Here is a 26,083-nt window from a genome sequence, read left to right as displayed (position 1 = left end):
TGGAGCAGAAGCTGTGTTCCACTCACCAGCAGTCCCAAAATCCTGGGGCGGGGGTCTTGGGTAGCTGGCGGGTGTCAGGCAACCCTGCGCTCCCGCTACCCCGGCGCTGATCTGGCCGGATAGGTGCATCATTTCTGAATGATCACAGACCTGCAATTCCTCTACTGAATGTGTGTTGGGGGGCTTCACATAAGTTGGTGTATGCTGTCTGTTTGGTGGTCCAGTGTTTGAAAGATCTCAGGGATTCAGATTAATTAAGACTGCTGGTCCTCCTACTGGGTCACCCTTCTCATCAGCTTCTTTCAGCCTTCCCTAATTCAACAACAGGAGTCAGCTGCTTCTGTCTATTGGTTGGGTGCAAATATCTGCATCTGATTCTTTCAGTTGCTTGTTGGGTCTTTTGGAGGGCAGTCATGATAGATCCCTTTTTTTGAGTGCTCCATAGCCTCAGTAATAGTGTCAGGCCTTGGGACCTCCCCTTCAGCTGGATTCCACTTTGGGTCTGTCATTGGACCTTCTTTTCCTCAGGTTCCTCTCCATTTCCATCCCTGTAATTCTTTTAGACAGGAACAATTATGGGTCAGAGGTGTGACTGGTATGGCAACCCCTCACTTGATGTTCTGTCTTCCTGTTAGAGGTGGGCTCTACAAGTTCCCTTTCCCTACTGTCAAGCATTTCATCTAAGGTCCCTCCCTTTGAATCCTGAGAGTCTCTCACCTCCCAGGTCTCTGATGAATTCTGGAGGGTCCCCTCAACCTCCTATTTCCTGAGATTGCCTGCTTACATTTTTTTTCTGCAGGCCCTCAGGGCTTCAGTCCTTTTCCCTCAGAAAAATACACAAAAAAGATCAGGTTTTTCCATCTTGCTAATGCTCTTCTAGAAAAAAAAGATCAGGTTCCCCTCTTTCCCCCACTCTTCCCCCCCATCCACTTTCCCTCCCATGTCCCTCACTTCCTCTCTACTTGTGATTCCTTTCTTCTCTCTCCCAAGTGAGACTGAGGTGTCCTCACTTGAACACTTCAGCTTGTTGAGCTTTTTGAGTTCTGTGGACTGTATCTTGTGTATTCTATATTATTATTATTTTTTGGCTAATATCCACTTATTAGTGAGTACATACCATGCATGTCCTTTTGCATCTGAGTTACCTCACTCAGGATGATATTTTCTAGTTCCATCCATTTGCCTGCAAAACTCAGGATGTCCTTGTTCTTAATAGCTGAGTAGTATTCCATTGTGTAAATGAACCACATTTTTTGTATCCATTCTTCTGTTGTGGGACATCTAGGTTGTTTCCAGCTTCTGGCTATCACAAATAAGGCCACTATGAACATAGTGGAACACGTGCCCCTGTGGTATGGTGGGGCATCTTTTGGGTATATTCCCAAGAGTGGTATAGTTGGGTCTTCAGGTAGATCTATTTCCAATTTTCTGAGGAACCTCCAGATTGATTTCCAGAATGGCTGTACCAGTTTGTAATCCCACCAGCAATGGAGGAGTGTTCCTCTTTCTCCATAGCCTCTCCAACATGTGTTGTTAACTTAAGTTTTGATCTTAGTCATTCTGATTGGTATAAGGTGGAATCTTAGGGTCATTTTGATTTGCATTTCTCTGATTACTAAGGACTTTGAATATTTCTTTAGGTGCTTCTTAGCCATTCAAGATTCCTCAGTTGTGAATTCTCAGCTTCTTTGCCCATCCCAGACATATTTCCAAATGCCTTTCCCAGTCTCCCTTGAAGCTTACATCTGCTCAAGTGGCCTCAGTGCTTTACTTTTTCATTCTAGAATTTCTGACTTTTTAAAAAAGTGATCTGCTATGTTACTGTTCTTGAGGGGATGTAACCTTGCATATATTCACCCCAGATAGGGTACTGAGGACAAAGTAATGATTCTATCCAAGTGTGACTTCGTGAACCAGTGAGTTGATTGGACTTTCTTACAGGAGCATGGGTGAGGGATTACTTACAGAGGTCTTGGTAACTCAAAACAAACAAACAAACAAACAAACAAAAAACAGTTGCATAACTGACAAGTCCCACTCATCACCAGCTCACCAAAGCTGCTTCATGGACTCACATCTTCAGTTAACCTTTCACCTTTCAAGATCATGTGCAGCTGGAGAAGAGAAGAAGGGAGTACTGAGTAGAATCCCAGGTTTAGGTCTTGTGATCCTCTCCTTTAGGGGTGTCATTACTGTTGTCATTACCATAGTCCTAGTTAACACTGTATTGTTCTGGTTATTTTGTTGCCATGACTACAGGGTCAAGCGTTATGTAGGTCACTACAGCAACCTATGTTTAATGGCCAATGGCCATGTCATGCTCATGCCCTGAAGAGATTGCTTTTGCCATCACATGACCCATTTTGTTCATAGTTGGTCATTTTTACTTTGTTAGAGCTGTTCTTTCATAAATGCCATCTCCTAAGTCTGTTAACATACTTATTTCCTAATCGGTTTCAGACTGTTCCACTATCTTTGGTTTGTGGTAAGCATCCAGCACTTCCAGTTAGCCCTGCTGTTTTTCTTCACCTTTCTTATAGTTTAGGGGCCTCTGTTTTGCAGGCTCATCTCAATTCTCTCTCTCTCTCTCTCTCTCTCTCTCTCTCTCTCTCTCACACACACACACACACACACACACACACACAGACACAGACACACACATTTTCCTCATAAGTGATTTTACAGTAACTCTCACCAGTATAGAGGCCCATTTCAAAGCCAAGGCTCACGGTAAAGAATCAGTCTTACCAGGAGCCTGATATAGCTATCTCCTGAGAGGCTCTGCCAGAGCCTGACAAGTACAGAGGCAGATGCTCACAGCCAACTATTGGACTGAACACAGAGTCCCCAGTGGAGGAGTTAGAGAAAGGACTGAAGAAGCTGAAGGGGTTTGCAACCCCCCAGGAACTAAACCACCAACCAAAGAGGACACATAGGGGCCTATGGCTCCAGCCACATATGTAGCAGAGGATGGCCTTGTTGGGTATCAATGGGAAGAGAGGCCCTTGGTTCTGTGAAGGCTCAATGACCCAGTGTAGGGGAATGCCAGGGCAGGGAGGCAGGAGTGGGTGAGTGGGTGAGGGAACACCCTCAAAGAAGCAGGTGGAGAGGGAATGGGATAGGGAGTTTCCAGTGGGGGGGGGGACCGGGAAAGGGGATTTGATATGTAAAGAAAGAAAATATCCAATAAAAAAAGTCACAAACTGTTGCAGAATTAAAAAAAAAATAAAAGAGTCGGGTCTTATAATGGGTAGATAACAAGCATGTGCCAATCATGGCCACCAAGGTAGCAGGTGATGTGGTCCCCATGTGCTGGAGAATGCTGTCTGTACCCTCTCCTCGCATAAATGACAGTCTTAGTACTGTCTAGGGACACATTTTTCAGCCACTGCTCCAGCTTTAAATCAGTAAGTCTGGTTCCCACCCTCTTTCCTAAATGGGGCTTTCTGTTGTTTAGTGTCCTAGAAACTGTTAAGTCTCAAAAAGTTCTTATGCTCAGAAATAAGTGTTGGCCTAGCTCAAACTGAACTATAGAAGGGTTTCTGGTGGTTAGATTAAGGCCAGTATCCCTCAGGAACTTGTGAAACTTCAAGAAGTCATTTCCCTTGCATCTGTCAGAGGGGGTATATGGCTCTCCGTTGACATACACCTGTGGCAGCATATCAAAGCCCATGCTGGCCTACCTCTGTCCCTACTCAAACTGGTTATGCATCTCAAAAATCCTGTAGCATGCTGGCCCCTCTCATCCCTCCTTCTACCCTAAACTCCCAGGATGTTTCCGTTAACAGTCTTCCCTCCTGTATTCCCCAGATAGGGATCTGGGGAATTGTCCTCTATATGATGGCAAGGTTTCTCACCCTATTTCCATGATCCCTGCTATTTTCAGTATTCTTACTATTCCCTGCTGTGATGGTTTGTATATACTCTGCCCAGGGAGTGGCCTGGCCTATTAGAAGGTGTGGCCTTGTTGGAGTAGTTGTGTCACTGTGTGTGTGGGCTATAAGACTCTCATCCTATCTAGCAGCCTTCAGATGAAGATGTAGAACTCTCAGCTCCTTCTACACTGTGTCTGCTTAGATGCTGCCATGTTCCCGCCTTGATGATATTGGAATGATCCTCTGAACCCATAAGGCAGCCCCAATTAAATGTTGTCCCGTATAAGACTTGCCTTAGTCATGGTGTCTGTTCACAGCAGTAAAGCCCTAAGTAAGACACCTCCTATTCTCCTGCCTCTCACAGCTAGCTCTGGCAATGTCCAGTCTGCTTCTTTTTCTTGCTTCTCTGAACTCTTTCAGATGTTTCTGAATGTCCTCTCTCTCTCTCTCTCTCTCTCTCTCTCTCTCTCTCTCTCTCTCTCTCTCTCTCCTCTCATCCATAATAACCACCCCCCAAATATGGAGCAGCCATTTTGGTGGTTTCTTTACTGTGCCCTCACATACAGAAACAAAACTCCAAACTACCTCTGCTTCCTCCTAGACCTTCAGCCAACCAAAACTTCAGCCTATTTAATCTTTCTCTTTCTCTTTTCTTTTCTTTTCTTTTCTTTTCTTTTCTTTTCTTTTCTTTTCTTTTCTTTTCTTTTCTTTTCTTTTCTGTCTCTCTCTCTCTCTCTTTTAGAAATGTGTAGGGGTGAATAAAAAATAAAAAGGAAAAGAAAAGGAAACATTGACTGTTCCTACGTATGGTGAAAGGAAAGGTTTATTGTAAATATGTGGGAAAACACAGAAGCAGGGACATTTGGGAGATGCAAGCTGTTGCTAGTTAGCTGCTGGGTGGAGCCTAGAGGAATTGCTAACATAACACATTTGACTTGCTAACTTGCTACATGACCTTGGAACCAGTGGCTTCTTCTTCTTTAAAGTTCAGTCAGTTCCCTCCATTTTAAATTGATAGTGCTGGATACTTAACCTCCAAGAACTTTTCTACCTCAGAGTCCAGAAGTCTATTGGCACATTGTTTAAAATATGATTTCTGCTACAATCAGGAGTGCTGAGAGTGTTTGTTCAGTTCAGGCAAAAAGTAAATGTGTCGGCTATTCTAATGAAACGGGTACATTTTTGCTCTAAATGTCATGGATGTTTATTATCAGATTAAACTACAGCAGGCCTAATTTTAGCTCTTCCAATTCAAGTGGAGCAATGAAGATTAAATGTTAGGCATAATTAAAGATGCAGATGTAGTTATATTGAATTATAAACCTCATTAAGTGCAGCGTCCCAGGAAGGCTCTTGAGACCAGCTACAAAGGACTTCTAGTCACAGTGTTAGAGTTATTAAAATATTCTAAAGTAAATCTCAGTTCCAAAATATTATGACTTGCATGGAAAGATTCCTAAAAACATGGTTAGGGTTGATTCCATGGCTAATTTCCTTATTCTGTTTGTAGAGAGTTGGGAAGGAGGATTTCTTCCCTAATGTTTATATGGAATGTGTTTGATGCCATTGACATGGGATCAAATCTCCTGGGCCTGTGCAAAGAGGAACTCAAGGTCGAATTCCATTCTAGGGTTGATTTCGGGGGCATTAAGAGAGGTTTTCCTAAGTTTGTAAGGCTACATTTTGAAAATATAGACAGATACGTTTCCTTGGTAACATTTCCATATTTTTCTGTCTGTAAAGACAGCAGGTAGACATTTTAACAATCCAAGGAATATGGAATAGGATAAAGAATCCATGACTTCAAAGAAATCAGAGTTGGTATTTTCTATCTCAAATTTTGCAAAAAAAAAAAATTATACCTTAAACATCTGTGTGTGTGTGTGTGTGTGTGTGTGTGTGTGTGTGTGTGATGACCTGTATGTACTGGACTGGCATGGGTGTATTTCATGGGTGTGCAGGTACATGTGTGTGCATGTAGAGGCCAGAGGTCAACCAGCGGTATTGTTCCTGAAACCATCTATCTTGTTTTCTGCTAGAGTCAGGTCAGCCAACTTTACTTTGACCTTATTGAATTGTTTATCTGAACTCAAAATCAAGTGATCAAGATGAGAAATGCAAAGTTACCTTTCAAGAAGCAAGGGTAGGGCTATTTTACCAGGGTACTTGCCTAGAGCTTTGGGCTTGGTCCTCAGCAGGTCATCAACTGGGTGTGGTGGTGCATACCCTAATCTCACCACCCAGGAGGTGAAGGCTGGAGGACCAGAAATTGAAGGTTATCCTCAGCAACAAAAAGAATTTGGGTATAGAGACAATGTTTGGAGCAGAAACTGAAGGAAAGGCCATCCAGTGACTGTCCCACCTGGGAATCCATCCCATATACAGTTACTAAACCCAGATACTATTGTGGATGCCAACAAGTGCTTGGTGACAGGAACCTGATATAGTTGTCTCCTGAGAGGCTCTGCCAGTGCCTGTCAAAAACAGGTGAATGCACACAGCCATCCATTGGACTGAGCATAGGGTCTCCATTGGAGAAGCTAGAGAAAGAACCCAAGGAGCTGATAGAGTTTGCAGCTCCATAGGAGGAACAGCTATATGAACCAACCAGTACTCCCAGAGCTCCCAGGGACTAAACCTACCAACCAAAGAGTACCCATGGGGAGACCTATGGCTCTAGCCGCAAATGTAGCAGAGGATGGCCTTGTGGGACATCAGTGAGAGGAGAGGCCCTTGGTCTTGTGAAGGGCCCCAGTGTAGGGGAATACCAGGACAGGGAAGTGGGAGTGGGTGGGTTAGTGAGCAGGGGGATGGGGATGGGGTAGAGGGATTTTTGGAGGGGAAATGAGGAAAGGGGATAAATATCTAATTTAAAAAAGAGAGGAATGAAAAAAGAATTTGGGTTATCTTGGGTTACATGAGACCCTACACAAGAAAGGGGAGGATCATATTGATTTAGGCTTGTTAATATAATTATGTCCCCAAAGGCCCATACACCTCAACATTTAACGGCTGGACATGCATTTACAGACTGTCTAGTAGATAGGACCAATTTGTAATGTCACCAATGTTACAAGAATATCACTTTGGTATAGTTTTTGGTTAGATGCTCCCCAGCAGGCACTGTACTCTGGGTCGTCATCTAGCTTACTCACCCCCCCAACTGTCTTGTGTTCTAGGCCCCTACTGTTAGGAATGCCCTTGATGTTCTACCACATACATCCAAACCCTGTACATCTCCTCCCCCAGGCAGAAAGGATGACATGTCTGTTTGTCCAGCACATCACTGGTTTTAAAATATAGTCTTGCATCTCAAGCTCCCCACCAGACCCAGGTAAACTCAGCCGATTGATCACCATAAGAGAGGGGCTTGGCAAACTTTAAAGGTCCAGAAAATAAATATTTTAGGTCTCTATTGAGAGCTCTCGATTCTGTAAGTGCAAATGTAAAATCGATTCTAGACTACACGTCACAAATGGGTGTGGCTATGTGCCAATCTAACTTTATTTACAGAAAGAGGAAGTGTGCTGTGTTGGGGGGAAGGGCTTTAATTTTCTGACTCTGCTAAAACTGGACATTATAAGTATGTGCCATATTCTTTTATTGGTTTGTTTTGTCGTTACTGAAGGATTTTTCCCCCTCTCTCTCTGGTTGGAATATAAGGGGAGTGTAACGTCTTTACATTGTTCTCTGTCACTTAGCAGTTATGTGAAGTTGAATGAGTTACTTAACCTCCTTGTTCTTAATTTCCTTATCTATCAGATGGGGATAATAGTAATAATGATCTCCATGTGTTTGGGAGAATTAAATGTTTTTTTTTACAACATGTTGTTTTCGTCGTCATCATCATCATCATCATCCTATGTGCCTTCCTCATTAAGTAGCACAATTCTATAGAAGTAACTCAGTGCATAGAACCATAAAGACACACATTAAAAGTCTTTTAGATTATGTTTCACTGAACACTCAGAGGTGAGCCTATTAAGGAAAGCTGGATGCTCTGGAACGTGACCACTAGTATATTGTATATTGTATATTGGCTGTCCTTGTCTCCATGGTTACCAGCCAACTCTGAGTTTCTCAGAGGTCAAACCCCAGCTTCTTTATTACAGGTGGTCAGTCTATCCCTGAAAAGCCATCTTCTGCCTTGAATTCCATCTCCTAGCTACCTCTATGGCTACCTGGGTTATGTGGATGAAGCTCAGGAAGGGGATCCCTAAGACTATAGCAGGAAAGTTTTAAGCAGACATTGAAGCCACTGGTAAGAGCAAAGTTAGTGGGTGTGTAGGGTACTGGGACTGCTTATAAGTCCTGGTGTGAATAAGCTGCACAGGGTCCTTTCCTTGGTGACAGAAGGGAGGCCTCATAGCTGGTCTAGTAGACGCCTCCAACCAAGACCCCACCGTTTTATCAAAAATCTCTTTCATCTTAGGGCTGGTTGAGCTTTAATCTGGGAAAATGGAAGGCCGAGTTTCTGGGTGCCCACTGCCAACTTTTGCAGCAAGAGTGAGCCTTGTTGATCCTGCTGGCTCAGATGTACTCCATTTCCTGGTAATTAAACAAGTGGAGATCAAAGCTGACAAATCTCCCAGTCTCTCAGAACAGGAGATGAAGGTAAATATTTCCAGCAACAGTTCTTTCTCTCTTTTCATTAAAAGTGAAACATGAAATGTGTTTTTACTTTGAAGAAAATGGGTATGTTCAAGGTCAGTCTAGAGATGTTCTGTCTGACTACTGTGGTTATTCTACACTGGTTCTAACTCTCTGCTCAGTGGAGGGATGCAGCATCTAAATCCTATCAAGTCAGAAGACACAAGGAAGGTATGGAACACACCCATCTGATAACCAGAGCCTACATCTGGTGACACCTGCCCTTTCCTGGCCACGGCTTAGAGCTTCCAAAGCCCCTGTCCAATTATTGCTCCTAGGGCTCAGCCTGAATTTCAGGCAGTTGCCTATGCTATCTTGACTGTTTTCCCATAATGTCTTTGTGATTTGCTGTCTTCTCTGAAAGGAACAGCTGGCTCACCAAGAGGCTTTCCCCAGGGCCACCAATTCAGGAAGCTCAAGGTTGGAGGCTACAGATGCCTGCTGGGGGTCCTAGATGGGCTCTTCTCAGTGCAGGGATCCACTTGAGTTAGCTCAAGTACGGGACAGGTGGGTTGGGTGGAACCAGATGAGGAGCTCCTGGGGACCCCAGATGGGGCTTCAGGGATACTAGTGACAGAGTCTGTGGATGCCTGAAGCGCAGGACTGCATAAAGGGCTGCACAGAATCCATGCCCTTATCTTACCTGGGGCTTTCCTTCCTCCTTTGGCTCCATACTTGCCTTCTGAGTCATTGCTGCTTCATCCTGCTTGTTCACTGTCTCTGGAAGCTGACTTGAATCCAGGTCTTCCCTGTGTCCTCATGCTTTGGCCTTGACTTTCATGCCTCATCCCCAGTCCCAAATTCCAAAGAGAAGGTAAATGTGGAGAGTGGGAATCTGATTGACCTGTCCATCTTGAGTCAGGCTCCAATGTGACAGTTCTGATCAGGATGTAGGTGCTCCAGACCCACCTTTGATCCAATTAGCTGTAAGTAAAGGACTTCCTTCCCAGAGTCATGGGGTAAGGAGTAACGTCAGCTTCTGTGCTGGAAATGCAGCTTAGTGGGTGGATTGCTTGGACAGCATGCACTTCAGACTTACTAGGCCTTGGGTTTGATTCCTAGTACCAAGGTAATCCCAGCACCTGGGAGGTAGAGATGAGGGGATGAGAAGTTCAGGTTGTTCTCAGCTACACAGAAATCTTAAGGCTAGCCAGGGCTTTATGAAACCCCATTGAAAGAAAGAAAGAAAGAAAGAAACCAACCAACCAACCAACCAATCAACCAACCAATGAACCAATTTCTCTCTCACAAAGTATGTTAGCAAAATATTCCTCATAAGTGATCCTGACTGTGACCAGCTCAGAGTACGACAGATGCCAGGACCTGAATGCTCACTTAGACTTTTGGTTGCTGTGTTTATCAGCTGACATACTTTTTTAAAGATATAACTCACATACTATAGAAGTCACCCTTGAAAGCATACAACCCAGTGTTTTTGGTATACTCTGCAAGATTCTGCAACTACCGCCACTATCTAATGCCAGATGATCTCATCACTGAAAATAAAACCCCATGCCCATAAGCATTCACTTGCCACTTCCTGTTCCTCCAACCCGAGCAGCCATGGATTTATTTTCTATTTCCGTGATTTATCTATTTCAGACATGTCATGTCATTCCAATCACATGATCTACAGCCTTTTGTGTTTTTGTCTTTATTAGCATAAATTTCTACAGGCTCATTCATTCTACAGCGTGGTTCAGTGTCCTCATGTTCACTGCATAAAACTCTATTAATGGGTCTTTTTCTTTTTTCATCCAGTTTCTTGTCTCTTCATGGGCACTTGTGTTGTTTCTACTTTCTGGTTTTGAGTTGTATTGCTATGAACATCTGGATACTGGTTTTTGTGTGTATATGTTTTACACCCTCTGACACACATGAGTTGAGATGAGAATTGCTAAATCACCCTAGTGAGTCTGAAATGGTGTTTCGTTGTTTAAATCTACATCATCACCTTACCTCCTGAGCAGTAAGGAGAGAGGAGCAGAGGAGGGAGGGATAGATGCTCTGAGCATCATTTCCTGTGCTCATTGGTCACTTGATGCTTTTGAGAAATGGCTGTTCAAATCTTGGCCCATTCAAAAATAGTGGGTCATTTGTCTTCTGTTAGTGTTTGGTGTAGCTGCTCAACCTTTCTAGGACTAGATTTTCTTATCTTATTAGTAAGTTACCTATTTCAGGTATCTGGAGGCAATCTGTGAGGCAATGCATATCACAGCCTTTAAAAGTGCTGATTCATAGGTTAACCCCATAGAAGACCAGCAGTCTTAACTGACCTAGACCCCTGGGAGCTCCCAGACACTGAGCCACCAACCAGGTTGCATACATGAGGTAGTCCAAGGCCCGTGACACATTATAGCAGAGGACTGCCTGGTATGACCTCAGTAAGAGAAGATTCATCTAATCCCTGAGAGACTTGAGGCCCCAGGGAGTGGGGAGGCCTGTTGGTGGTGGAGGATCCTCTCAGAGACAGAGGGGAGGAGGAATGGGATGAGGAACTGTGGGACTGGGGAACAGGAAGAGGGCCAATGGCTGGAGAAAGTGCCCAATTCATGAAAGAAACAGTAGTGATATTATTATCATGTCATTGTGTAGATTACCCAATAGTTTATTCTCTTGGTGACACTCTTTCTCATACCAAGATGCTGTTTGGGGTGGGGTGGGGGTAAGGATTGAACTTAAGAGTATATTGTAAGAAGCATAGGATGTGACTGAAAGATAAGAACACCCATCCTGTCAGTTGCAGTAGATGACTACTAGTGAGTGCCCTTTTTGCTTACTAGGGACTCCAATCAGGACCATAAGTGTGGATAATAGAATATGAGAAGTGACTTAATATACTGTGACAAAATATTTGACATTAACTTAAAGGAGGATAGATTTACCTTGGACCATAATATCAAAGGTGTCAGTCTAGGTCACTTAGCTCCATGGCTTTTGGGTCCTGAATGAGCACAAATGTTGTGGTAGGGAGCAGGTGATAGAGCAATTTATGACAAACAGGAGACAAAGGAGAGAAGGGCAGAAAGACAGAGCATCGGGGAGAAAGGGAGGGAGGGAGACTAAGAGAGAGAATATGACCAGGAACTGGGATAAGACACAGCCTTTTCAGAGCACATTCCCCAGTGACCTACTTCCTCCAACTCAGCCCGATCTCCCAGCCTATATTGCCCCCTAAAGCCCCCAGATTATGAGTCCACCATTAGATTAACCCACAGATTAGGTTAGACCCATCACAATGCAATCATTTCTCAGAAGCCTCACCTCTGAGTTTTGCTGTCCTAGGGACCAAGAATCTATGAGCCCCTAGGGACATGATAACAGGAGAGAAGCCAGCCAGGGGCTGGAGGGCATTGAGAGAATTGGTAAAGGTGATTTTTAGGAAGCTTTACTGTGGTGTGTAATCGAAAATGTCTTCCCTCCAAAGAGCTGGTAAAATTTACATCTTACCTAAGCATTGTAGGAATGGGTCTTTTTTTTTTTTTTTGAGAAAATGCATAAAGTGCTTCTGGCTTGAAGGGGTATAGAATGGGTTCCATTATTCCCAAATTATGCTGTGACCTCTTTAAGATTTGAGATAATGAAGGTCAAGGATACCCAGCAGTGGTGGCCCATGCCTTTAATCCCAGCCTTTGGAGGCAGAGGCAGGTGAACTTCTGAATTCAAGGCCAGCCTGGTCTACAGCGTATGTTCCAGGCCAGGGTTACACAGAGAAACCCTGTCTCGAAAAACAACAAAACAAAAAAAAAAAAAACAAAAAAAAAACAAAACAAAAAAAAAAAGGTTAAGGATAGAAAATCTTTCTTGGTTACTCACATGGATATGTAATAAAACCACGGTGGCTCAATCTCCTCCTGGATTGGCTTGGTGCACAGTGTGGGAAGAGCCCTCTGCATCCTGCTGTCTGTGGACTATAAGCATTTTACCTCTACATGGGCATGGAGATTGTACCTCTGCTATGCCTGTGTATATCTGCTTGAGGTCAGGTCTGTAGCTGCCACAGCTTCTTGGTGAGTGCTCTAATACTGTGTTGTTTAGATTTCCCGCCAAATTTCACTTTGAAGGCTTCCTATGCATCTGATGATAGCATTATCAGGAGGTGGTTGAACTTTTAGGAGGTAAAACCTATTTGGAAGAAGTGGATCAATGGAGCATGTTCCGTGTTTTGGAACCATCTCCTAATTTCTCATTGGCTTCAGGCTGCTTTGAGGTGAGCAGTTTTGCTCCCATGTGTGTGCTCTTCCTTATCCCATGCTCAACGTGATGGAATTAGCCAACCATAGACAGAAAACTTTGAAAATATGAACCACTATTCCTCCTTTAAAGTTATTTATCACAGGCATTCTGTCACAATGATGAAAAAGGTATTACACAGAAGCAAAGTTCTGGGGCTATAGAAATTTCATAGTCCTTTTATAGTTCAGAAGGAGTCTCCATTGTGAAGAGGACTCACAGGGTACCACAGAGGCTCTCCTATGCATATGCAGAATGTTTGTGCCCCACCCATTCCATGTAGATATCATAGCACCAGTGTCACTGAATTAGAAAGTGGAAACACTGGGAGGTAATTAAGTAACAGGGTGAAGACTTCATGGATGGATCAGTGTCCTTGTGAAAGCAACCCAAAGGTCTTTCTCAGTGTCTCTTTACCATGTTAAAATTTAGAGAGATTTCAGTATGTGATCCAGGATGCCTTCACTAGAACCCAGTCATGTTGGTGTCTTGATCTGGGGCCTCTAACCTCAAGGTTTGTAAGCAGTATCTTCCTATTGTATCTAAGCTGCCTAGCCCACAGTACATTGCTATAGCAGCTGACTTATACACTCTCCCAAGTGCCTTAAGGAAGGGGAGTCTTTGCTTGGGAGGGGAGTAGTAAACAGTTTTATGTCACAGTATGGGGATTGCTATCTACACTGGCCATTAGTAGTAACTGGCTTACTTAGAAAACAAACTTTCATCTTCCATACACTGCAGGACAGTTTGTTCAGTCAATGGACAAATTAGGTACGATCATGAAACACATTCTGAGCCAGGCATTTTCTGAAAGATTCCCATCTAGTTAGAGAAACAACATGCAAACAGCAAGCAGTGATTATAACAGAATGAAGCAGATGTGTGAAACCTGCACTGGATGGAGAGGACTGCTCATTTTGGTGGAGGCACCAGGGAAACTTCTGTGAAGGGTAGAAGAGGTCATGGTCTGGAAAGGGTGCTCCTGGCTAAGGAATCATAGGAGCAGAAGTACAGAGAGCCAGGTGGTTTTAGACTGGGCAAGGGAGGTATAACCTTAATTTTTCACAGCCTATTTTTAATGATGGTTCTTAAATGCTAGTAACCTCCCGTTCCACCCACCAGAGGTGGTGGAAAAGAAAGGAGCCAGGGGAAGTGGACCTGTTTAGAAATGATTCTTTGGAGCAAATCCTATATGCATTGTCAGGAAATCAGCAGTTCAGCTCATAGGTCAGCAGCATCAGCTTGATCCACTTGCAAACACTTCACAGATATAATCAGCAGTCCAATTCAGTAGTATCGGGATAGCAGCAATGGTGGCATGACCTAGCAGAGACAGCCAGGCCTCAGCCTCAGCATGAATCAGCAGGAGGGACCCTGGCCAACAGGAACACTAGGACAAGTTCTGCAAAGATCAGCGAAGACGTGAAACCAAGAAGTGTTTAGCTATGTAACCAAGCCAAACTCAGCCTCTGTCACCATCTGTAGCCCTTTTTATATGCCCTCCAAACATCATGTGTCCTCCACAGGTCCTGCCTCAGCCCGTGTCTTGCCTCAGCCCGTGAGTCTGTCTCAGCTGACGTCACTCTGCCAATCAGCCCCAGTCCACAGAAGTAACAAGAAGTTGCATCACACCACCAGAAGTTTTTTTGGTGCGTTTTTTTTCCTATGGAGTCCCGGCAAATGGAGCTCAACTATGCAATGTAAGGCTGGCCAATACATGCATGTCGTTAGCAAAGAATACTTTATCCCATGTCCTTTCAAGTGCTTGCTTTAGTAGAACGCCCTTTCACCTGTGTCTGCTTCAGGGAAACATTCCTTCGTGTGTTTGCCCCAGCAAAAAACGCCATCCAACACAACTGACTTTCCTAAGAACCCTTAAGTTTTCACTTCGAGAGGTTTGACAGACAGATGACTGGGTGAAACAGAAAAGGAAGGTGAGACCCTTAGTGTTGATCAGGGTAATAGACTACGTTTTTGAGGCAAAAAGGAGAATTAGTAGGTTGAGAGACTGTTAAGAACTGAGTAGAAATGGCTAGGATATTTTGAAGAATATGGGAAAGCCTAGAGGTTGAGGGGAATACATGGAGTTGGGCTGGCCACATGGTGGTAGCTGGGTCCTTCTTTCTATTTGGTATTTCCCATCCCATGTCTGGAGCCCAAAGAGGGTGTCCTCCAAGCAGCCAACCCCACCGACCAAGTCTGCTTGTTTTCCAGGAGGTCCCTCCCTCTTCTTGGATCGACAGGAAGAGAGAGCAATTGGAAAGACTGGCAATCTGCATGAGCTGGACAAAACAGAAATATACATCAACTGGCCATTGTTAACAGTTTGTGCATGAAATGTTCTCATGGCTCATGTGTTTCAACACCTGGTCTCCAGCTGGTGGCGCTATTTTGAGAGCTTGTGAGTGTGCAGCTGACTCACTGAAGATAGGCCCTTGAGGGTTCTAGTTTGGCTTTTCTTCCAGTCCTGTTACTTTCCCATCCAGCCTCCACATGAGGAGCTCACACTTCCACCAAGAGCACTGATTAAGTAGCTCCTGCTGCTGTGCCTTTTCTGCATGAGCTGAAACTCCCCTGAAGCCATAACCCAACATAAACCTCTTCTCTCTTAAGCCACTTCTGTCAAATACCCTCACAGTGAGGAAAAAGAATAGATCTAAATCTATATCTTTGTGCCTATATTTATCTTTTGGCCCTATCTTTGGTCCATTCTGTGAATCTCAAGCATCATCAAGACATATTGCAAGTGTTGTGCCAGGGAAAAGTTAGTGATCCCCCAAAACATACATAGGAGCCAATCTGATGCAGGGTCTTTATTCTAGTCAAGCCAGCTCTAGGCACCCCCTCCCTCCAACACACCACTGTCATGCAGGATGGTTTTGGTGGTGGAGCCCCGAATGTCTATCCGGGCAAGACTTTACAGTAAGCAGCAGCAAGGGAATATATGTGTGCAAGCATCTAATTGGAACACTCCTGTGGCCTTTAACATAATTGGCTGGTGCTGAGAGTCATATTATAAACTTAACTTCTGCTCCCCTCTGCATTGGTGGTCGTTAGGCAGGGGGTGGGCTTGTAACCTGGGGGTGCAGGTTTGTTGGGGGAACGACCTGGAGATGCTGGTCTTGTTGGTGATTAGCCTAAAGACTGGAGCTAGGCTCAGGTTTTGTTGGAGGCAACTTGGAAACTAATGCTAGGTACCAGCCTATTAGTCTATCTGAGTTCAAACTTAGGCCAGGTTCTCTAAAATGGAGTCTGAATTTAAAAGCTTGGCATCTCACAAGCATGTGATGTACAGGATAGAGACATAGTGGTCTTGCCTGTCCTTAGTTGGAACTGGTGGGAAGCAGGGGAGAGAGCAAAAGCCTCACCCCTCCCCCTTATGTTGAAAACCAGCAAGTTCTGGAAGCCCAAGGTTTGTTAAGGACTTAGGTACTTAACTTAGACTTGCCCTCAGAAGTCTGCTGTGGAGCTAGTCAACACCTTTCAACTCATGATTCTGATGTTCTCCAAAAATTGAAAACAACCGTTTAGCAATATTTGTTCAGGAAAAGAGGGGGGCTGTGTTTCGTGGCCCCTGAATTTTACTTAGGAATCATGTAGCTGGATACACTAGGTTTAAAGGACCTTATGCAGAAGGCAGCATTAGGTCTCTTCCCACAGAAAGCTGACAGGTTGAGTGCTAGGAAACCTTCCCAGTTCGTTCAGAACATTTTTACCTTTCTGTGAGTCAAAATAAGCCACCTGTGTTTCTATAAATCTCATTAGTCTGTACACATATGAGAATTAACATAAATAAATAAACCTGGTACTTCCATGACTGTGCATACAGGACCTCTAAGTCCTTTGCAAAATCACCCAGGATGGGCCCAGAAACATCAAGTCTTTCCTCACTAGGTGGAGTCATGGGCTATCCACCATTCTGCTATGTTTTTACTATTTTTGACCAGGACTCCCCTGGCACCTTCATGTCTGCAGGCACATGGTCCCTCATTGAAACCAGAGCTCACTGAAGCCTTCCTGGGGTTAGCATTTAGGGTTTGGCTGCAGAATCAAGAGTCTGAGGAGGCACAAAGCATCACACCTCTGACGACTTCCAGGATTTCACAAAATACTCCTAGTTATGTGTTCCAACTGCTAATGGCTTTAGGGATTTACTATCTGCGGTCCACTGCTCTGGGTGCTGATGTATGGCATCTTAGTCACCCCCTCTTCTGCCTTATTTTAATAGAAAATTAAATATATGTAAAATATAAAATAACAAAGTGAATCTGACGTTTTTGTTATCAACTCCTAACCCCCATACTGTTTATTTCTAAACAATATTTTATATAATTTTATTTTTAATTTTATGTACTTTTGTTTTAATTGATAATTCTGTAGTTCTACAAGACATACTAAGATATTTGATATATTTATACCATGTAGAATGATGAAGTCAGGTTAGTTGAGAAACCCATCACTTTGCATATGTTTCTAAATATTAAAAAAATTTCGTGTGAGTGTTTTGCCTGCATGCATGTATGTGAATTGCATGCATACCTGGTGCCCACAGGGTCAGAAGAGGACATCAGATCCCCTAGAACAGGAGTTACAGATGGTTGTAAGCCTCCATGTGGGTACTAGGAACCTAACCCAGGTCCTCTGTAGAGTAACAAATGCTTTGAACCATAGAGCCATCTCTTCAGCCCCCATGTGTCACCTTTGTGTGTGTGTGTGTGTGTATGTGTGTGTGTGTGTGTGTGTGTGTGTGTGGGAGAGAGAGAGAGAGAGAGAGAGAGAGAGAGAGAGAGAGAGAGAACACAGAACAATGTAGCAATTTGGAAATATACAATGCATTACTATTTATTTGTTCTTTCTGCCTGCATTTACATCCATTTGTCAGGATTTCTTTTTCTTTACATCTTCAGCCCCTGGTAATCACCATTCTACCCTTTACCTCTATGAATTCAATTTTTTTAGATTCAACATCTAAGTGACCTGATGCTGTGTTTGTCTTTCTGTCCCTGTCACTTAGCACAGTGTCCTCCATGTTTATCTATGGTGTTGGAAGTGGCAGTCTGTCCCTTTTGAAGGTGATATATATATATATATATATATATCCATTTTCTTTATCCATTTATACATTGATGAGCATCAAGGTTCCATCTCTGTTCAGTTATTATGAATAATATTCCAATGAATAAGAAGTGCAGCTGTCCATTTAGTTTCTTTGGCCATATACCCAGAAGTAGAATTAATGGACCACTTGGGAATTGTATCCTTGGTTTTTGGAGGACCTCTAGATCATTTTCTGTAAGGGCTGTATAAATATACAATCTCATAAAAGTTTACAAGGGCTCCATTTTCTGCACATCTTCACCAGCACCTCCTTCTTGTCCTTGTGATAATAATCCATCTAAAAGTGTGAGGTGATGTCACATCATGGCTATAATTTGCATTTCCCTGATGAGCAGTGGTCATGAACAGTTTTCATACATCTGTTGGCCATTTGCAAGTCTTCTTTTAAGAAATGTACAGTCTGGAAAGATGGCTCTGTGGTTAAGAACACTCTCAGCTCTTCCAAAGGTCCCAAGTTCAATTCCCAGCGTTCATAAGATTTCTCACAACTGCCTGATGCTGTCCTCTGGTGTGCACATGTACATGTACACAAAGTGTAATTGTACATGAAATACATAAATGAATCTTTAAAAAAGAGAAATGTTTAGTTAGGGAGATGGAGAGGTGGACCAACAGTTAAAATTGCTCGCTGTTCTCCAAAGGACCTGAGTTCAGTTCCTAGCACCCATGTTGGGCAGCTTGCAACTGATCCTCATTTACTCTCAGCGGTTCCAGAAGCTCTTCTGTTCTCCTTGGGCACCCACAAATACTCAGCCTAAACACACACACTAACACACCAAATAATAGAAAAAAATCTGAAAATGTAGTTAGGTCTTTGACACTTTTTTTTTTTTGAAGTAAATCCCCAACATGCTATTTTTGACATTCATTTGAGATAAGTACATATAAGGGTGCTACAAGAAATATATCCATAATAGTGTTGTCATTTGCAAATGTAGTTAAAGTGATTTTTGGATTTCTAGTACTGTCACATGTGTCATACATTTATAATTGTATATATATATATATATATATATATATATATATATATATATATATATATATATGTGCATCATATTTATGCAGTGTTCACAGAGGCCAAAAGAGGGTGCTAGATACCCTGGAAGTAGATTTGAGGTTGTCAGTCACCATGTGGGTGCCATACCTTTTGCAAATGCTCTTTTTTTTTTTTTAAGATATTTTCTTTATTTACATTTCAAATGCTATCCCGAAAGTTCCCTATACCCTCCCCCTGCCCTGCTCCCCTACCCACCCACTCCCACTTCTTGGCCCTGGCATTCCCCTGTCCTGGGGCATATAAAGTTTGCAAATGCTCTTAACCCCTGAGCTTCTCTCCAGTTCTTGAAATGGTTTTTAAAAATGAACCAGGATTTTTCTTAAAGCTGGAAATGTTATATGTTGCTGTGTCTCTTGAATTAAAAAATAAAAAAAAAAGTCAAAACAATGTTACTTCATTCAACCACACAGTCCTTACTATATCCTTTCATGTATAAATTCCTTCATAGACTTTTTCCTCATGGAAGGAACTAAGATTAATAGCATTAGAAAATCATGGAATCATTCACTTAAAAAAAAAAGTCTTATAATTCACACTGGTGGATATGTACATAAAGTCATTCTAAAGAGCAACAAGGTGAGACCTGGGCTTGTTGTTGACCCCACTGCCAATGAGTAGACACTAAACCACTTTTCTCTTACTAGCCTCTGTTCCACATAAAATCCCACAGTGAGTCCACAGTTGCCAGCCCAGGAAGCAACTAATGTAAATAACAGATTTTGCACTACACTCTCTCTCTATCAACCTGCTTCCTGGGCCAATAGCTTGCACCTGGGCTACCTGTTCCTTGGTCTGGGTCCTCTCCAGAGGTAGCATGACCTTCAGGAAAGAACAGACTTAGCAAAAAGCACTATGAAGCTACCAGACATGCATGTTTGCTCTGTTTGCTAGATTTGAGAGACTCTAGTCTTTTGTCTTTTTTCTCTCCTTTCCTCATTTTCTCTCCAAGTTTCTTGTTCAAGGCCAGGTTCATCTATTTCTCCATCCTTGGTGAATGGTGGACTTATTTATTGATTAATTTTAATATATTTCTGCTAGGGAAGTTTATGCTCTGTGTGTGTGTGTGTGTGTCTGTGTGTGTATACATATATATGAGGTTGTACTTGAAGTCCAGAAGTAAGTGTCAGATCCCAAGGGACTGGAGTTACAGGTGGTTGTGAACCTGCTGACAAGAGTGCTGGGGACTGAACTCAAGTCTTCCAGAAGTCAGATATAGGTGCCTATCTGCATATCCCTCTCTCTAATCCTAAATAGTTTTTTGGTATTTCTTTTCTTTATAGCCTGTTTTTGTGTATGTGTATCTGGTCTTGCAAATATGTGTTCATGAAGAAGAGGACAACTTGTGGGGATTGATTCTCTCCTTCTTCTCCTTCTACCATGTGGGCTCCAGGGATTGAACCCAAGTTATCTGGTTACCCACTAAGCCACCTTGCTGTCTGTCCTCACCCTGCACTTTTAGATTGAGCTCAAAGTTTGAATTTGGTTTAGGGGATGAATCACAAGAATATTTCAGGATGTTGAGGGTCCATCCTACTGTTGTGGTGAAATGAAAGAATCAAGTCAGCTGACTCAATGTAGCCCTAGCTTTGGCCCAGGAGCCCTCCAAACTTCAGTTTTGTCAATTGTAAAATGGGGTTCTTGCTTGTGGAAGGTGGAAAAGTGCCACTTGAATCTTCTGCAGGGAAAGAGATGTAACTTGAACCCCTTGAGCAGGATTTTGGGTGGCTGCAGAGGACTCTGAATCCCAGATATAACTTTCTGCCAGTGGCAAGTCAAACTCAGAACATCTGCCTCCCAAAGGCTGTCAGGGAATTTCATTTCATTTATTTATTTATTTAGCCTCTAAATGCCTGGGTAACCCAGTGCTGGTCCCCCCTGCTCTGTGGGTGTGCTGAGATAATTGTTGAAGTATTTTGTTAAAAGAAAAAAAAAAAAAACAAACCTCTCCATGTTTCCATTAACTCCCTGCATGGGGCAGTTGCAGCCCACTGCTCCAGGTACCATTTACAGTTCAATTTCACAGTGATGATAGACACATTCACAAACAGCGGGCACTCATCACGGGTTCTTTCTTCCTAATTATCCTGTTTGGGTCTCCTCTTCAGCTGAGAGTACGGCAACTTTGAATTTTAAATGTCCCAATGTGCTTTCATCCACAGTGGAGACCCATGAGTTAATCTCTTCGGAAATCAACAGAGCCGCGGGTCTTAAGATTCCCTACCCCCAGTGCGGACATCACAAAGAATAGCACAGTAGTACATAAATCTACGACTTGCATAAGTTTACTTAATCACATTGGAATTCTCTTTGAACTTGACCCCAGGGGATAGAGATTATAGAACTGGCTGGCAGCTAAAAACTAATCCACTGGAAAAGAGTCTGTCATGAGAGCATCAGGATAAAATGCAAAGAGGGCAGTTTGTGAAGAACAGCCCATCAGTGTGACTCGGGATGATTTAGCAGTCTTACCTGTGGTTAGGCATACTTCTGAATTTAGGCCAGGGGCTGCAAGCTGATGGAAAGGCTAGATTTTTTTTTCCTCTCTTCTTTCTCCTCTTCCTCTTCCTTGTCCTTTGAAATGGGGTCTCGTGTAGCCCAAGGTGGCCCTGAGCTTATTGTAGAGCTGGGGAGAATTTTTGAACTGGTGGTCCTCCTTCTTCTTTCTGTCTCCCAGGTGCTGGAATTGAAGGTGTGTACTCCTATGCCCACACCTCATAGTATGTGGTACAAGGGATGGAACTGGGGCTTTATGAGTGTTCAGTGACTACTCTATGCACTGAGCTGTTTGCCTAGCCCCAAGAATCCTTTGATAAATCAATACTTGCTTTTGAATTCCCATGTGGGTTGTCAAAAAGGTGTCTGATCTCTGGGAAGGGGTCATTTGGTCCGCCAGGGAGAGGCTTGTTAAGGCAGGTGAGGGAGTACATAGTGCTGACTCTACCTTGGGTCCTAGGAACTAGTGTCAATCTGGCGATCAAAGAGGTCAGGGCTGGGCAAGTACAAAGACAAGCAATGAGGAGGAAGGGCAGAGTGATTCCAAGGGTCCAGATCCGGAATCTTGGCTTTTTGTGGATGAATTAAAATGGGGTTCAATATGTTGTGGCTTGTGGGCCAAATTTAGCCTGAGCTGAAATGTTTGTAAGGTGGCTATGGTGGTATATGCGCATAATCTCAGCACCTGGGAGGCTGAATCAAGAGAATTGTGAGTTTGAGGCCAACCCGGGTCACATAGTATTAACTTTTCTCTAAATAAACAAACAAATGGAAATGAAGAAAAAGTAAAAGAATATTGTGTAACATGAATATCTGAATGTCAGTTTTCACTGTCTACAAGGTTTTATCATCTTAGTGTGCTTGCTTATTTGAATAGTGTGGAAGGCTGTTTTGTGCTACAGTGGTGTAGCTAAGCAGCTACAGAGGCTGTGTCAATTCCAAAGGTAAACTGTAGTGAGACTTCTGGAATGTTGGTTTCTTTTAAAAACACAGAAGTATTTAAGAGTGTACTTTCTTTTTAATCTCAGGTGTATGGATGTGGGGCTGCTTCAGGCTGTCCACAGCAACTGACCATGATTTGTCTTGTGCTCCAGCAGAGTCATGGTTTAGCCAGGTACAGACTGTGTGATGTTTGGAATTCTGGGAACTTTTCAGAGGGTACATAAATGCAAGAGCAGAGATGCAACTCTGAGAGCAGAGTTGGTGGTTGGTGGTTGATGGCTGTTTGTGGAGGTTGGTTACAGCTTGTTAGTAGCAGAAGTAAAAGAAGAAATAAAAGGAAAGAAATTACATTCAGAGATTTCCCAATTTCTTCTCTCTATTCTATTCTTGTTTCTCTCCTATCTAGTGTTAGGGGATAAAACTGGGAGGATAAAGGGTGGTAAAAAGAAGAACCCACAAAGTAGCAAAGGCCAGGTACAGGTAAGCTGTTTCCTGACTGATCTTTGATTATAGATAGTTTATACTATCTGTATAGCCAATGGTATAAATAACAGATAGTTTATATCATTACCAAATCAAGTGGCCATGGCTAGGAATTCAGGTTTCCTCAATTCCATGCTCTGTGCAGTAACAGTTTTATGAAAATTTTAGTTACAAAACAAAAAATCTTAAATCAAGGGACTTTTCAAATATATTGGTAGAAGAAACATTGCAAAGCAAGAAAATCTCCACAGACTTTAGAATCTGATGACATCCTTTGAGTTGGTAAACTCAAGGTATCTGTTTGCATATTCCAAAAACATTTACCTGATAGCAAGATGATGCTAGGTCAATTTTATAGAACACTGTTCTCTGGGCATAGCAGCCATTGCCATCGTCATCAGATTAGCTGTGACTACTTGCATAAGACTTTTAAGATTGGCCTGGTGACTCTAACTAAGGAAGTGAAAGATCTGTATAATAAAAACTTCAAGTCTCTGAAGAAAGAAATTATAGAAGATCTCAGAAGATGGAAAGATCTCCCATGCTCATGGATTGGCAGGATCAACATTGTAAAAATGGCTATCTTGCCAAAAGCAATCTACAGATTNAATGCAATCCCCATCAAAATTCCAAATCAATTCTTCAACGAATTAGAAAGTGCAATCTGCAAATTCATCTGGAATAACAAAAAACCTAGGATAGCAAAAACTCTTCTCAAGGATAAAAGAACCTCTGGTGGAATCACCATGCCGGACCTAAAGCTCTACTACAGAGCAATTGTGATAAAAACTGCATGGTACTGGTATAGTGACAGACAAATAGACCAATGGAATAGAATTGAAGACCCAGAAATGAACCCACACACCTATGGTCACTTGATCTTCGACAAGGGAGCTAAAAACATCCAGTGGAAGAAAGACAGCATTTTCAACAAATGGTGCTGGCACAACTGGTTGTTAACATGTAGAAGAATGCAAATCGATCCATTCCTATCTCCTTGTACTAAGGTCAAGTCTAAGTGGATCAAGGAACTTCACATAAAACCAGAGACACTGAAACTTATAGAGGAGAAAGTGGGGAAAAGCCTTGAAGATATGGGCACAGGGGAAAAATTCCTGAATAGAACAGTAATGGCTTGTGCTGTAAGATCGAGAATTGACAAGTGGGACCTCATGAAACTACAAAGCTTCTGCAAGGCTAAAGACACCATCAATAAGACAAAAAAACCACCAACAGATTGGGAAAGGATCTTCACCTATCCTAAATCAGATAAGGGACTAATATCCAATATATATAAAGAACTCAAGAAGGTGGACTCCAGAAAGTCAAATAACCCCATTAAAAATGGGGCTCAGAAATGAACAAAGAATTCTCACCTGAGGAATACCGAATGGCAGAGAAACACCTGAAAAAATGTTCAACATCCTTAATCATCAGGGAAATGCAAATCAAAACAACCCTGAGATTCCACCTCACACCAGTCAGAATGGCTAAGATCAAAAATTCAGGTGACAGCAGATGCTGGCGAGGATGTGGAGAAAGAGGAACACTCCTCCATTGTTGGTGGGATTGCAAGCTTGTACAACCACTCTGGAAATCAGTCTGGCGGTTCCTCAGAAAATTGGACATAGTACTACCGGAGGATCCAGCAATACCCCTCCTGGGCATATATCCAGAAGATGTCCCAACCGGTAAAAAGGACACATGCTCCACTATGTTCATAGCAGCCCTATTTATAATAGCCAGAAGCTGGAAAGAACCCAGATGTCCCTCAACAGAGGAATGGATACAGAAATTATGGTACATTTACACAATGGAGTACTACTCAGCTATTAAAAAGAATGAATTTATGAAATTCCTAGCCAAATGGATGGACCTGGAGGGCATCATCTTGAGTGAAGTAACACAATCACAAAAGAACTCACACAATATGTATTCACTGATAAGTGGATATTAGCCCAAAACTTAGGATACCCAAGATATGAGATACAATTTGATAAACGCATGAAACTCAAGAAGAATGAAGACCAAAGTGTGGACACTGTGCACCTTCTTAGAATTGGGAACAAAACACCCAGGGAAGGAGTTACAGAGACAAAGTTCGTAGCTGTGATGAAAGGATGGACCATTTAGAGACTGCCGTATCCAGGGATCCATCCCATAATCAGCTTCTAAACGCTGACACCATTGCATACACTAGCAAGATTTTGCTGAAAGGACCCAAATATAGCTGTCTCTTGTGAGACGATGCCGGGGCCTAGCAAACACAGGAGTGGATGTTCACAGTCAGCTATTGGATGTATCACAGGGCTCCCAATGGAGAAGCTAGAGAAAGTACCCAAGGAGCTAAAGGGATCTGCAACCCTATTGTTGGAACAACATGATGTACTAACCAGAACCCCGGAGCTCTTGTCTCTAGCTGCATATGTATCGAAAGATGGCCTAGTCGGCCATCAATGGAAAGAGAGGCCCATTGGACTTGCAAACTTTATATGCCCCAATATAGGGGAATGCCAGGGCCAAAAGAATGGGAATGGGTGGGTAGGGAAGTGGGGGGCGCTATGGGGGACTTTTGGGATAGCATTGGAAATGTAATTGAGGAAAATATGTAATAAAAATCAAAAAAATAAAAATAAAAGGCAGATATAACAACCAAAAAAAAAAAAAAAAAAGATTGGCCTGGAGTTCTCTCATAAAAGGAAGGTGTGTCAAGGGTCATAGACCATCACCCAGTGTCCTGAGCTTGTGCCTCGCCAGCAAGAACACACTCAGACAACCGGATTCTTCTGCAGCAAAGCTTTATTGCTTCATCAGGAGGAAGACCCTGAACCCCAGAAAATGGTGCTGCTTATATACACCTTGGAGTGGCGTGTCAGCACCTGATTTGTTGCTTGCCCATTGCCTCATTGCTACGCCCCGGGATGAGCAGTGACTTGGCACGAATTCACTCTTGCACCTGAGCACATTGCTTGTTTACCAGTTAGGCACAGTGGAAGCCGGCACCATCTTGTAATGGCGATTGCTCATGGCTGTCCACAACCCAAGAGTCCAGCCACTCTTCTCTACACCTCCTTTCCAGTTGTGTGGAAAGCTCATGGTCTTGGAATGTGACAGAGTATATAGAATGTTAACTAAAATATATAGAAGGTTATTCAAAGAGGGGCCTTCTGTATGTAGCTATGAGGAGGCTGTCATACATGAGGGGTTAAGACTTTTCACGGGTGTAGTTGCT

At 42.9% G+C, this 26,083-nt stretch overlaps 1 long non-coding RNA gene across 1 annotated transcript in view; it reads left to right on the top strand.

Annotated features, from left to right (window-relative positions):
- LOC115029975 overlaps positions 1 to 14,418 on the top strand; it is a 16,667-nt gene extending 2,249 nt beyond the window's left edge. The window contains exons 2-3 of the long non-coding RNA XR_003835531.1: positions 8,308 to 8,489; positions 14,285 to 14,418. This is a non-coding gene — a long non-coding RNA (uncharacterized LOC115029975). The remainder of the gene's footprint in view (positions 1 to 8,307; positions 8,490 to 14,284) is intronic.
- The last annotated feature ends 11,665 nt before the right edge of the window (positions 14,419 to 26,083 follow it).

This window comes from Mus caroli, chromosome 19 (assembly GCF_900094665.2).
Source record: "Mus caroli chromosome 19, CAROLI_EIJ_v1.1, whole genome shotgun sequence".
Taxonomy (NCBI): domain Eukaryota; kingdom Metazoa; phylum Chordata; class Mammalia; order Rodentia; family Muridae; genus Mus; species Mus caroli.
Note: the sequence above shows the minus strand (reverse complement) of the source record. Positions and strands in the feature narration are given on the sequence as shown.